Raw genomic sequence first — 15,611 nt, 5'->3', positions numbered from 1 at the left:
CTGTACAATAATTTAAAAAAAAATAGAATTTAAAGTTTGATCTTCCTCATTAACAAAAAAAAATTAGACGTTAATGGTCTGCATAGTATTATGTAGATTTGTCAAATTGACCAGAATTGCATATATGTCTGAGCCAAAATTGTTTTTTCATGGTCATAAACCCTTAAATCTTGACCCACTATCCAAAACTAAGTTACAACAAAAGAACTTGCTAATTTAGGACCAACACCTACAGGCAGTGGCGGACCTAGAGCTTTTAGAATGAGAGTGCACAATTCGAATTTTTTTTCGAATAATATAACAAAATGATTAAAAATTAAAGAACACGCCAAGAAAATACAAATACTAAAAAAATTGAATATGCTAACCCGACGAGATTTCGTGTTCAGAAAACGCTTCGTTATGTCTTCAAAAGGTTAATCCTTGTTTTAGAGTAAATGTCACTATTTTACGATAAAATGTAAAAATGTTCACATTTTCTGGTCTTAAAGATAAGATCGAAAGGGACAGCTACTCAAAAAAGCATGAATCTTCTCCTCCGGGCTAGTAACGTTCTTGATCAAAAAACAATTAAAACAAAGTACCGCTATTCAAGTTAATCATATAAATCATACCAAAGAAGTCTCAAGTTAGTAGTCTAAAATTTTAATTAAATATTCAAATTAAGCATATTAGGGTTCTATAGATCAACAATTAGGAATATCAATTCAATTACCAACTAGTAAGAAGGTAATCGAAATTCATAACGCAAAAATTACAAATAGACAATAAACATTCATATAAATAATTCATCAAAGAGAATTTCAAATTGACAACCTAATTCATATAAATAATAGATCAAATTGAATTTTAAATTAACAACTTAATTTACAAAATTGGGAAGAAAAAAAAAGGAAAGGATAGAAATTAAATACATACACCATATTATGGAAGCTAGATATGAAAAGAGGAAAAAAAACAAATGTGTTTAGGAGGGGAGTCGAACACGTTACCACATAAGAGAATGAGGGGAGTTCTATACGCTGGGACACTTCTTCATTTGTGATTATTACAGCACAAATATTGTATACATGCTAACGTTGCTTGATTTTTACGAGAAAAAAAAAATTCTGCCAACCAAGGGTGCGCACGTGGGGTGTTGTGCGCACGTGGGGTGTTGTGCGCACCCCTGGATCCACCACTGCCTAGAGGTGTTAAATTCTGACTCGACTGATATGCTCTTTCCAAGGTCAAGACCCAAAAAGTCTCAACCCGGGATCCGTTTTACACAAACCTGAAATGACCCGTTAATTTAGGGTCGAAAACTCACCCGAAATGACCGGTTTAATCCAAACACCGAAATGACCCGTTAATTTAGGGTCGAAACCCAACCCGAACGGGTCGACCGGATAGATTAAAGATGATTCAAGAATTTTATTAAAATATTAATATTTATATATTATATTTGAAATATTAATAAAAAAACATTAGTTTTTTACTTTTAGTTACATAAATAATTAAAAAATTAATATTATAATTTTTTGTAACCTTTAATAATAAAGCATTAATTAAACATACGGAGTATTTAATATTAATATTAATAATTCAAGAATTTTATTAAAATATTAATATTAAATACTCCGTATGTTTTAATTTTTTTTTTAAAATTATTTTATCGATTTGAAAGTAGTGTAAAAAAGGCGTTGGACACTATTTTTTTCATGTATTCTGATCATAATCCGACCCGTAACCCATATGACCCGACCTATATTCTGACCCGACCAGTATGACATGGCTTACGACCCCACTCATCCGACCGGTTTGACTGTTGACAGGTCTATCAACATCCGTACGACATGTGAGCTCAACCTTATATAAAAAGATTATTGAAAATTATTTATTTGATGCACCTAAAATTAATTTAAAGTGATCATAATACCAGTGATTTTCCTCGTGAATCATAATTTCAATAAAATAAATGGCATTTATTTGACAATATTAATTAGGGTCGATTTCCAAAATAACAAAAGTTACTTTAATTTGTTTTATGTTATTACATGTACTTATTCACAGAAATAAAAAGGTGGATTATTTTCTTTTACATAGACTTTCTGGTATACTGGTTTCAAAGAGATCTTAGTTCATAAGAGAATGGTTTTTGTTTTTTTGTTAGAATAACATTGTTTCCTAAATAAAATCTAAATTTATTATAAGTTTGATATCATACAACGTAATTATTATACATAATCAATGTCATTAAATTAGGAAAGAATTTTAGTAGTATATCATTTTTTTAGTTTAAGATGCTCTTATTTACTCATAAAATGGCATGCCATATTTGGTGAAATCATATGATGCCATGTCGACAGTGACTTAGAGGATTAATATATTATTATTAAATTATTAATTATTATACATAATCAATGTCATTAAATTAGGAAAGAATTTTAGCAGTATATCATTTTTTGGGTTTAAGATGCTCTTATTTACTCATAAAATGCCATGTCATATTTGGTGAAATTATATGATGTCATGTCAACGGTGACTTAGAGGATTAATATATTATATGATATGATATGCCGTTTTAATATATAAGAATTTTTGGGTGTTTTCCATGAATAATGTTGTAAAAAAAAGTTAATTCCCTATATATGGCTACTCTAGAAATATTTCCCCCAACATATTGTTGTTTTAGGTATGGAGTTTACAAAGCAAAGGTTCGGTAAATTTAAAGAGTTAAAATCTCTAAATGTTGTTACTTTTAGTAATATTTCCCAAGATAAATGTTCTTATTTTTTAAGATTATTATTAAGAGTGTTGCACAACTTTTGAAAGTAATTTATTTTTAGTGTTTTTAGCGTTTTTGTATCATTCTTGCATTATGAGCACCTAGGTATTTTCTTAATGAGATAGTGGTTGGGTCGTCAAATTCTTATTTTATTTTTACCCATTTAATATTCATCAATTTTCATATGAAATTTATCAAAAACAATATGGTTAGTTATACTTATTCTCTAAATTTCATGTCGACTCAAAGATAAATTTTGATCTGCAATTTTATGGAAGTAGACTCTAAATTTTTTTAGTTGTCTCTAAATGACTTAAATCACCACATATATGCAAATTGATAGGTTAACATATGGCTACATGGATACAATTCAAATTCAATTGAACTTAACTAGACAATGCAATAAAATTTAGAAATTGTTTTAACACTAATAACTTAATACTCATAATAATTACTAAACATTAGATATAATGTATTATAACAATGGGATTTGAGAGAAGTATTATAAAATATTTATAATGAAATAATAATAATTATAAAAAAAAAAACTTTATGAGAAAATGCATAACACAACCTAGTTCCAATATTTTGAGGACAACTTTGGAGGCAACAAAACAATTTTTTTCAAAAACTATGGCTCCGTTTGGCAGTGCACTTCAGATACTTGATTTGCCTCAAGTAGTTTTTTTGTCAAAAAAATCAGGTACCTTATTTTTTTTAGAGTGTTTAGCAACTACCTTTTTTGACCAAAAAAAGTACCAGTACCTGAAATGAAATGCTATCTCATGTAGCATTTGAGAAATCAGGTACCTAAATCTTTTTTTGTCTACCTATTTTACCCACAAATACTATCCTACAACCAGTTGTACAGTAGCATTGTACAACCGCCTCAAAGTTATTGAGCTCTTACACAAAGTTGTTGAGCTATTTTACAAGTTATTGAGCTATTTTACAAAGTTATTGAGCTTAATAATTATTCTGTTAAACTCAATAACTTTGTATCATAGCTCGATAATTTTGTTAGTAGAGCTCGATAACTTTATAACAAAGCTCAACTACATTGAATAAGTTGTATATACAACCAGTTGTATAATACATTAACTGTATTTTACCTTTGTTTTTTAATGTTGTCAATTAATACCTCATTCAATACTTCTCCCAAATAACACAAACCACCATTAAATAAAATTCTTCAATACACTTCACCGAAAATAAATCGAATTTTTTTTTTTTGTATGAATTAATAGAGAACTAATTTTGTATTCATAGAATACATTTTTCTATGATATATTGTTTGAATTTTTTTTCTTTTACCTAATCGTGATATATTAATTATTGTTCTCATTCTCTTTGAAACATGTTGAAGACTTGGGCAAATATATTGGAAAAACTACATTATCACTTTATTACAAAAACATAAACGATAACAATAATAATCATGCCTGTTTACGTCATTTGATCAAATATCAGCTACTTTTTCAGCTAGTTTCCAAACACTTTTAATAAAAATGTTAGGCTAGGGTTAGTTAGTGTAAGTATTTTTAAACCAAACATAGTGATGTGGTGGCAGTATTAAAAAGGAATGCAAAACTGTGTCGGTAAAGATTGTAATATCTCTTCGGGATAAAATTCCATACATGCTAGCTTACATATACTCGAAGCTCATCAATCTCAAAAATTCCATACATGCTAGCTTACATAGACTCTAAGCTCATCATTCTCGAAAGAAGAACACGTGAAATAAGTTTTGAATATCGCCATATTTATCCATCAGTACAACAAGAATATCAATTAACAAAAGAAAATAGCAACTGTCATATGAAAAGCAGCATATAATATAACAAATGTATAACGAGTAGAATAAGTGGTAACTGAGCTAGAGGGGCAGAAGATGAGAGACAAGGTTGAAACCTTGGACTGGAATACGGTGGACTTGGAGGGGTGTAATGACGACCTCCTTAGAAGGTCGACGGCGCCACTGGACAGAAAAGCGGTAAAATACAAGTACAAGTTTAGTGTGGAGACCCGTGTCAGGGTCAAATTCCGTTAGTCCAACACCAGGCAAGCAGAGGACATCATGGCCTAAAAATAGCAAAACATCAAAAGTCAGTCTGCCAGAAAAGGTCTCTAGGACCAAAGGGTTTGTGGGATGACCAGGACACCGGGAGGATTTGATTGGTTAGGATATCGTACGCGGTGAACATCAGTCTATTTTGAAAGAAGAAGAGGACGTCATCCAGGATGGGGGCATTGGCCAACAAGAAGGGATATGCAGGTAGAGGGGCGACCCTACAGTGAATGGAAGCCCAACGCTGATCAGGATAGTAGGCATAAAGGGATGAGGTGAACGGAAATATGCAGAGTATGCGATTGTTGATTGGGTCGGATACGAAGCATGCATCCAGATCAACATGTACGGTGGGTGGTATGAGTATGGGACGCCACTTGTCGGCGGTGGTGGTGTCGTAGAACTCACCAAAACAGTCGGAAATAAAGTCAACTCCACCAAAGACGAAGATTTTGGAGCCGAGTGAAACACACCTAGGATCAACACGATCAGGATTAAGCATCTTAGCAGGTAGATGCTTCCACTTCTTCTTTTCCGATGAGACGTCGTAATAGGAGACCCCAGAGTGAATGAGGTCTCCGTCCACCTCCTCTTGCTTGTTTCTGGTTACCTTCTTCGTTGAACTCCCGATTGCAAACAACTTCTTCTTCATTCCCATTCCAACCTTACCCAATACTGCGCCAATCCCATCCCTATTCAACATAAATCCACCAATTTTGCTCTCCTGAATATTATCCCTCAAATTAACCACGTAGAAATCTGATACACCCCTTGCGTTTGATTTTTCAACCAATATCCTACCACCCCAATTCGCTGAATTATTACCAACATCCCGTGATCTCTTCATCGCCCTCTTTGATTCTACCATCTTCGATACGATTTTTTCGCCTCTTTTTTTTCGAAACCCTAATTCCTTCGATTTTTTACTCACCCGATTTACAAGTACGGAGTACCTTTTATATTAGTTTGTGTTATTGAGAGAATTGTATATACATAACATAATTACAAGGGCTTATATACTAGTACAAGAGACACCATATGGAAGACTATGACTTTCCTAAACCATTTACAAAATATACTGAATCATAAAATAAGGAATTAAGAGTTAGGCCTTGTTCTTTCTAGCTTATTTTCAGCCCACTTCAGTTCAGCTCAGCTCTATTCAGTTCAGTTCAGCTCAGCTTCATTCAGTTCAGTTCAGTTCAGTTCAGTTCAGCTCATTTCAGTTTTACTCATCTTAAATTTAATAGTTATTATTAATTTTGTTATCAATTATACTATTTTTTTAATATTATTATTCTTTTTTCTTTATTATTATAATTATAATTAATAATATTGTTAATAATAATAATTTATTTTTATTATTATTATTATTATTAAAATGAATAATAATGTTATTAATGTTATTATTGTTGTTGTTGTTGTTGTTATTATTGTTGTTGTTAAAATGAATAATAATGTTATTAATGTTAATATTATTATTGTTGTTGTTGTTGTTATTATTATTGTTGTTGTTAAAACTACTTACTCGACAGAGTAAGCCCCACTCGATAGAGTACTCATAGACATAGAAAACCGTAGTATTACATTTACAGCCTAGACCACCAAGACGGTTCCTAATTATGCACGGAATCAATTACATGATAGCATGGGAAGGATACTCACCTGATAAACATAGAACCGCCACAAAGCACAGAAACGAAAGCAAATACACTTAACATACAAATTTCATTCTTCCTAGTACCAAGATGTACCCTACTCACCTAGCATCCAACTTTCTAGCTATATTAATACAAGCAATTGAACTACCCATTAACTCTACTTTCACCGGAAGATGCGTCATAACGTATAGATAATTTACATATTTTATTTCATATTTATCGGACTTGTTTAGATATGTTTCTAACTCATTTTCCGACACCCTGCAGCCTGACCCGTATAACAGGGGCAGCAGTACAACACTTCACTGTTTTGGGTCGTACGAGTTCGTTATAAGGTCTTTTTGCAGACCGTTTGTTGCATTGGAAAGCTGACTCAGAGCAGTTTATTATACCCCTTCTTACTAACAATTTCTACTTCCTTTACTTGTATCTACACCCCCAAATTATCCATGTTAAAGCTACTTAGATGATATTCTAACCCATATTCAACTTCTATGTCCAAATAGTGCATAACTGAAGACGCTTTAATCGGTATTCGATCCAATAAATTTAATTAGTGCATAACTGTTATTGACAAATCATAGTTTTCGGTCCAATTAGGTCTAAGATCGGACCGGGCCGAATATTTCAGGTTTGATCCGGTCCAAATCCGAAACTTTTAGGTTCGGTGTTTGGTCCACAAAATTCACGATTTCGATCGTCATCCGGTCCGATTTAATCGCTATTCGATCCGATCTTGGAACAATGCTCACCCCTACTCAAAGTGCTTCTTCCCAAATCCCAACACACATCCCCTATTTACTAAATGAATAGGAATTCTCATATTTTTCCCTCCAAAAAGTATCTTTTTAAATAAGGAAGGTAACTACAATTATGTGCATTTACTAAAAAAAAGAAACTAATAATTACATTTTTATTACATTAAATTATTATCTTTTAATTAAAATTAATTTTTTCATCAAATTATATTATTTTCACGTAACTCCAAACTATAATATCTTAATTAAAATATAAATAAAATTTATATAAAACTATAAATTGCTAACTCTTTTATAGATACTATTATTTAAGAATGACTTAATACATACTGCATACAAAACAAAACTTTAAATCACTGTTATTACTTTCGTGACAAAAAAATTGAGATGACTAAAAAATTGAATTAATTAATTTTGTGGGTAAAAAAATATTTTGTTTTAAAATACATTTCAGCAAAAAAATCTCTTGATTAATTGTCAACAAAGCAAAATACAATAATGAGGAATATAGACAATTAATAAAATATAACTATTTTATAACTAATTTTTTTTTTTTTTTTTTTTTGCATTTCTATTGTACTTATCTAGTTGGTCTAAATCAGCGATCTACATAATTAATGTTTAAACTTGTTACAAATACGTGTTCACGTGGTTTAAGAGGAAATAACAAAGGATATTTTTTTTAAAATATATCGTACTATCTAGTTTATAAAAATTATGCATGTAATTTATTCGCATTATATGTAATTCAATCCCGTTATTAAATGTAATTCCTTCTCGTAATTATGTAATTTTATTATTATTTAATTTTTTTTTAAAATTATGTAATTCATTTATTTGTAGTTAGTTTCTTTTATTCCGATTTGTAATTCATTTCGCTTATATGCCATTAATTTCATTTATTCGAAATGTATAAAATTATTTCATAGTATTTGTTCTAAGACGGAATTTGTCGCGTGTTTGTATAGCCGGAATTCTGAAGAAATAAATACATTGCACACTAACGAGTCCCACCATAACATGTATTTCCAAAAAAAAAAGTTGAATTAATGACGTGACACGCCCTGGATTGAGTATTGTCTTCTGAATTAATAAAGATAAGATTCGGAAGGAATGCAAAACTGTGTCGGTAAAGATTGTAATATCTCTTCGGGATAAAATTCCATACATGCTAGCTTACATATACTCGAAGCTCATCAATCTCAAAAATTCCATACATGCTAGATTGCTAGCCTACATAGACTCTAAGCTCATCATTCTCGAAAGAAGAACACGTGAAATAAGTTTTCGTATGGTGAGGATGGCACATAAAAAAGGTCGTGTTTCATTGGATTCTACTACCTCTATCTCATTTTTAAAGTAGAGGGAAAAATTTAAGTTATACCAAAATGGATATGGAGATACTACAATGTAAAACTTAAAATGCACTTTTGGTTAATTCAGCCAACTAGTTTCATGTTATGAAGGGTGAAGAAGAAAACTTGCAGATAATCAAAGCTAGAAGAAAGTTGCAAAGTTTTGAATAGCGCCATATTTATCCATCCATCACTATCAGTTTAACAAATGTATAACGAGTAGAATTATAAGTGGTAACTGAGCTAGCTAGAGGGGCAGAAGATGAGAGACAAGGTTGAAACCATGAACTGGAATACGGTGGACTTGGAGGGGTGTAATGACGAGCCCCTTAGAAGGTCGACGGCGCCACCGGACAGAAAAGCGGTAAAATACAAGTACAAGTTTAGTGCGGAGACCCGTGTCAGGGTCAAATTCCGTTTCTCCAACAGCAGGCAAGCAGAGGACATCATGGCCTAAAGATAGCAAAACATCAAAAGTGTGCCAGTAAAGGTCTCTAGGACCAAAGGGTTTGTGGGATGACCAGGACAGCGGGAGGATTTGATTGGTTAGCATATCGTACGCGGTGAACATGAGTCTATTATGAAAGAAGAGGAGGACGTCATCCAGGATGGGGGCATTGGCAAACAAGAAGGGATATCCAGGTAGAGGGGCGACCCTACAGTGAATGGAAGCCCAACGCTGATCAGGTATGCGTTGATCAGGATAGTAGGCATAAACGGATGAGGTGAACGGAAATATGCAGAGTATGCGATTGTTGATTGGGTCGGATACGAAGCATGCATCCAGATCAAAAGGTACGGTGGGTGGTATGAGTATGGGATGCCACTTGTCGGCGGCGGTGGTGTCGTAGAACTCACCAAAACAGTCGGAAATAAAGTCAACTCCACCAAAGACGAAGATTTTGGAGCCAAGTGAAACACACTTAGGATCAACACGATCAGGATTAAGCATCTTAGCAGGTAGAGCCTTCCACTTCTTCTTTTCCGATGAGGCGTCGTAATAGGAGACCCCCGAGTGAATGAGGTCTCCGTCCACGTCCACGTCCACGTCATCTTGCTTGTTCTTCGTTGACCCCCCGATTGCAAACAACTTCTTCTTCATTCCCATTCCAACCTTACTCAATACTGACCCAATCCCATCCCTATTCAACACAAATCCACCAATTTTGCTCTCCTCAATATTTTCCCTCAAATTAACCACGTAGAAATCTGTTACACCCCTTGTGTTTGATTTTTCAACCAATATCCTACCACCCCAATTCGCTGAATTATTACCAACATCCCGTGATCTCTTCATCGCTCTCTTTGATTCTACCATCTTCGATTCGATTTTTTCGACTCTTTTTTTTCGAAACCCTAATTCCCTCGATTTTTTACTCACCCGATTTACAAGTACGGAGTACCTTTTATATTAGTTTGTGTTATTGAGAGAATTGTAATTGTATATATTGACATAACATAATTACAAGGGCTTATGTAGTAGTACAAGAGACACCATATGGAAGACTAGGACTTTCCTAAACCATTTACAAAATATACAGAATCATAAAATAGGGTTGTTTGATTGATGGAGAGAATATGGGTGACTATTAAATCTTTTGGGCTTTTTAAGGAAGTTTTTGTTTAAATAGGGTTTAAACCAAAACTATTTAATAAACACAAATTCTCACTATAGACGGACATTATCCGTCTATACGTATAGACGGATACCATTTTCCCTCACAAAATACCCATTTATCATAAAGTGGGAAGCACATTGGGGTGCCCCACCTTGTCCCTCTACCCATTTTATTAGAGGTCTTTACCTGTCTGTTCGCTCCACCCGTCTATACCAAGACCTATTGTTTAATAAAATACACGGGTTTCAAACTATTTATTAAAAATGGGTTCACTCGTTAATTTTGTGTTTTCCTTTTTTTTTTTTTTTTAATAAAAAAAAATCGACATAGGGCAAAAGGAACCATGATAAGGAGTTCTTTGGGTATCCCTAAAAACTCTTTGATTACACTCCATTCAGATTGTATGTACTGATGCACAGATGCAACAACTAACGGAACCATGAGGCCTTCCAATGTCTCCTTTTCGTGTGTTGAGTATTCTGATTTCGCCCAGTCTTCAGTTTACTGCTTCTGGTACCTATATTGATCTAGTGCAAAAGCCCTTGCCAAACTACCTTTGAGAAAGTGAAGTATAAAAAGGAGGTGGTTATGTGATTTACATTCTTTTTTCAGAGGCAACATCTGTTGACTAAACAAATCCCTCTATTATTTATGTTGTCTACAATTATGTGTTTACTTTGAGTAGTCAAAGTAGTAAGAATGCTATACTTAGACATCGCAGCACTATGCCTCACAGAACACTTTGACCCATTTTATTTCATTCTTTGGTGGTATTGTTATTGTTGTTCTTCTTGTTGTATTGTTTTAGAAATGATTTTATATAACTAGTTGATTGTAGTTTGAAATTTGGAAGATGGTTGATTAGTCTATTTTATCGTATATCAGATGTGGTTTATGAAATTTATCTCTCCTAAATCCGTTTCGGACTTAACTGTAAACGAGTGACTGCAGTTCAAATCACTTAACTTGAGCTTTAGATCAAGCACAACAATGGCGGAAGAAGCAAAATTAACAAAGTGCATAGAAAAGTATAGTGAGAGAAAGATGATAGAGAAATTTCTCTCAATTTTCTAGAAGTTTTGTTGAGATCAGAAATCTTTTTCTCAACCCTTTCTTCTCCGCACTTCATCGTGAGTTCATCCCCTCTTTTTCAACCATTTTCTTCATGATTATCTCCTCTCATTTTTATGATTGTCTAAATTTCATGTTTTATTTAGTCTTTTCATTGAAAAATAAATTAGTTTTATTTCTTGATCTACACCTTCTTAAGAGTAGCCTTTATTTACACTCTATTTTAGCCTATAAAAAATTATTTTAGACATTTATCTTGGTTAATGAAGGCTTGAATCAAGAATTTAAGAGCAACTAGTACGAATGCTATTAAAACCAAGAAAACAACAATGGTAGAACAATATTAATTCCCATTGTTGATCAACGTCAGATGCAGTTGTAATACTCCGTATTTATAAGTCTTGGGGGTACTCTATCGAGTAGCCCTTACTCTGTCGAGTAAGGGTAAGTTGCGAAATAAAATAGTTTCTGACCTGTTGGGTACTCGATCGAGTAGCTGGGGCACTCGATCGAGTAAGGGGGTACTCGATCGAGTACCTTGGGTACTCGATCGAGTGTCCGGTTTTACGGGGAGTTTTCTCGGGTTTTGTTAATTATGCGATTAAGGTATTTAAGTTCCGTCGTCATTATTCTAAACCACTTTTACAAAACCTAAATTCCTGTTTAAGAGAGAAAGCAACAAGTTCATCTTCCTAATCGCATTCTTAGCAATTCCCGGAGTTCAGACGGTCAGTTCTTGTCGATGTTTATATCGTTGGGTTCCTTGCGTCGAGGGAGGAGGGTTCATAGAAGAGGCTTTTTGACTCAGCAGTAGAGACCGTCTGATTGTGTGCATACCAGGTAGGATTTCCTACTCAGTATTAGTCCCATAATGGGATGTTGATTGATGTAATGTATTTGGTTGTTTGATATAATAGTTGTGTTGTGATTGTGGTTGTGATCGTTGTTGATGGTTCGCGAGGCGTGGCCTCGGGCCGAGTGGGGTCACTTGCGGGGAGTGGCTTCACGCCCTAGTTTCGCCTTCATGTAACCCGCCACGAAGGGATGTGCACATTAATGGACGGGGTTATCGCTCACTATGTGGAGCGGGGATTTGGTGGGTACGGCTGCGGTCCCCCATCGGCGGTGGCTGGTCCAAAGGGACGATCGATATTGAGATGATGGGAATTGGTTGGTTGTGTGTGTGTGTGTGTGATTAAGTCATCTGTTTATCTTATTGTCGTTATACATATTGATTGTGTGATTAGTATCGACCCGGTGTTGTTTTGTAAACTGCGGTGATCCATTCGGGGATGGTGAGCGATATTGAGCGGTATTGAGATGAGTCTTTGGGATAGGTGGGATGCCACGACATGATGATAGGAGTCTTCCGCTGTAGCCTTTAGTTTATTTACATTTCGATTAGAACATCGGTTTGGAATCATGTATCGTACTTTTGGTTTGGTTTTGAGGATTGTAACTATTCGTTAAACTATTTATATTAAACGTTGTTTCTTCTTTGTTGTTTGATTATCATTGCCTCGGGTAACCGAGATGGTAATGTCTTCATACCTGAGTGGTCCTGGTAAGGCACTTGGAGTATGGGGTGTTACAAATGGTATCAGAGCGACGATCCTGAAACCTGTAACCAATGAACCTAATGAACATAGGGAGTCAATTAAAATGAACCCGGGGTAAAAGTTGTAGGAGCTAGTGCAAAGGCTTGGGAGACGTCCTAAAGTCGCAGGGGTCGCCCTACAACTTTGAACCGGTCACATGGGGGAAGTGTTTGTCGAGTCGTATGTGTGTTTGGTTAACTTGTGTAAGAATGTGGTGAAATGTGTTAATTGGTGGGTGCTGAAGTAGAAAGTTGAGCTTGTGAAAAAAAAAATGGTGATATGTGGGAACTTGTTGGTGAAGATGATAACATGTTGGATGATTTACAATGTGGCATTTAATAACCTGATGAAACGATCTCGTAGATAGTAGGAAGATGCGTAGCATGTTTATTATGATATAATGTGGTTTATAAGTTTAGCATGTTAGCATATGACGTAACATGCGGGTAGCTTTTATGCATTAGCGTGACTCGATCGAGTGGGACTGACTCGATCGGGTGGGTTTTTAACGATTTTGAGTCCAGAATCGCATTTTTGGGTACTCGATCGAGTAACTAGGGGTACTCGATCGAGTAAGGGGTCACTCGATCGAGTAGCCTAGATACTCGATCGAGTAGGTAAGAGATCAGAAGGTCTGTTAGGGGTCTGATGTTTGGGTACTCGATCGAGTATGTTGGGCACTCGATCGAGTAGCCCGTTACTCGATCGAGTGGGTCTGGGAACTCGATCGAGTAGGTTCTGGGGGTCGTGTCTTCGTGTTTTGAAGTTTAGTACGTATGTTCATATCTACCCCTTTCTTATATATGTATAGTTTCAAGATGCCGCCCAAGAGAACTGCTTTGTATGCGAGAGCTGAGCTTATGACCGTGGATGACATCGTTAAGATGTTAGAGCACCAGGATGCTCTTACTGAGACCCTAAAGAAAGTGAATGAGGACAAGAATAAGGATAAGGAGAAGGAGGTTGATCATTCAAAAATAAGCCTCTATATTGCGAGGTTTAACCCGAAAGAATACAAGGGAGTTGGGGAGCCTAATCTTCTTGATAGTTGGCTGAGAGAGATGGAGAACATATTAGACTTGGTTCATTGTCCTGATGAGATGAGAGTGGAACAGGCTGCGTTCTATCTGAGGGAGGCAGCAGGCAAGTGGTGGGATTCAGTGAAGGTGAGTGCTAAGGAGATATATACAAACCAGGGCTTACCTGCTATACCTTGGGAGGAGTTTCGTAGGGCTGTGAGGAAGGAGTTTGTACCGGAACATGTGAGGAGTAAGATGAGAGAAGAGTTTGATGGTTTTAAGATGACTTCTTTGAGATGTCGTGGTGAGTACTACAGTGTTCAATGAGAAGTCTAGGTATCTTTGAGGATATGGGTTTGAGTGAGGAGAATCTGGCATTGAGGTTTGAGAGGGGGTTGGCCCCTAAGATTATGGATAAGTTACCCGTGGGGATCCTTACTGATGTTAAGGAAGCTTATGAGAGGGCTGGGAGAGCGGAGAGGTTGGTGGAGATGGCTCAGGAGAGGTTAGGTGGTGAGAAGAGGAAGTCTGAGAGCGAGGGTGGTGGCCAATCGAATTACAAGAAAGGCAACCACAATCGGTCTAAGGGATTTTCTTCTCGGGTCCGGGTTTAGTCTTTGGGGCTTCCTTTGGGCGTGGTCGTGGAAGTGTGAGTAATAGTTGGGGAGTTACCTGCTATAGCCGTGTGGTGGTGTAGGCCACAAGAGACATGAGTGCACAAGTGCACCGGATCTTTCCGAGACTGCGCGAGTTTCGCGAGCAATAGACCGGGCTGGATCATGGCTAAACCGGGAGGTCGAGTTACAGTGGAGGCAACCGCAACGGCGGTAATTCTTATCAGAAACCACCAGCGAACAACAACAACAATCAAGGGTCGGGTGCTAAGCCGACCACCTCGGCCTCAAGATCTTGTCCGGGAGGTGGGCGGAAGACCGATGGGCAAGTTATTCATGATGGAGAAGAAAGCGGTGAGAAAGATGCGCACGTTATCACTGGTACATTCCTTGTTAATGGTATTCCTACGTTTGTTTTGTTTGATTCGGGGGCTTCTCAGTCGTTTGTGTCTTCGAGTCATGTCAAACAGTTGGGTTTGAGAGTATATGAGTCTGTTAGTGAGCAAGTTTTCATACCTTCGGGTGAGTCTGTATCGTGTGGGAGATTGTTCAGAGATGTATCTATGATAGTTGGGCAAGTTGATTTCCCTGTAGACTTGCTAGAGTTTCCTTTTAACGGTTTTGAGATGATAGTTGGGATGGATTGGTTGGGAAAGTATAAAGCTAAGATAGACTGTCATCAAAAGAAAGTGTCTTTAAGAGGTCCTAAGGGTGTTAGTGTGTCTTATCGTGGGTTTCTAGTCAAACCCAAAGTTAAGTTGATTGCAGCTGTTACCTTGAAGTCTTATCTGAGGAAGGGATGTCCTTTGATCTTGTGCCACGTGAGAGATGACCGAGTAGAGAGTCCGACAGTTGATGAGATACCAGTGGTGGGAGAGTTTGCAGATGTTTTTCCAAAGGAGATTCCGGGGTTGCCACCAAAGAGGGAGATATACTTCACTGTTGAGTTGAAGCCAGGGACGGGGCCGATCTCTAAGGCACCGTACCGTATGGGTCCTAAGGAGATGGAGGAGCTTAGGAAGCAGTTGGATGATTTGATAGAGAAAGGGTACATTAGACCAAGTGTATCGCCTTGGGGAGC

The sequence above is a fragment of the Silene latifolia genome, chromosome 9 (genome assembly GCF_048544455.1).
Source record: "Silene latifolia isolate original U9 population chromosome 9, ASM4854445v1, whole genome shotgun sequence".
Classification (NCBI taxonomy): Eukaryota; Viridiplantae; Streptophyta; class Magnoliopsida; order Caryophyllales; family Caryophyllaceae; genus Silene; species Silene latifolia.
Note: the sequence above shows the minus strand (reverse complement) of the source record.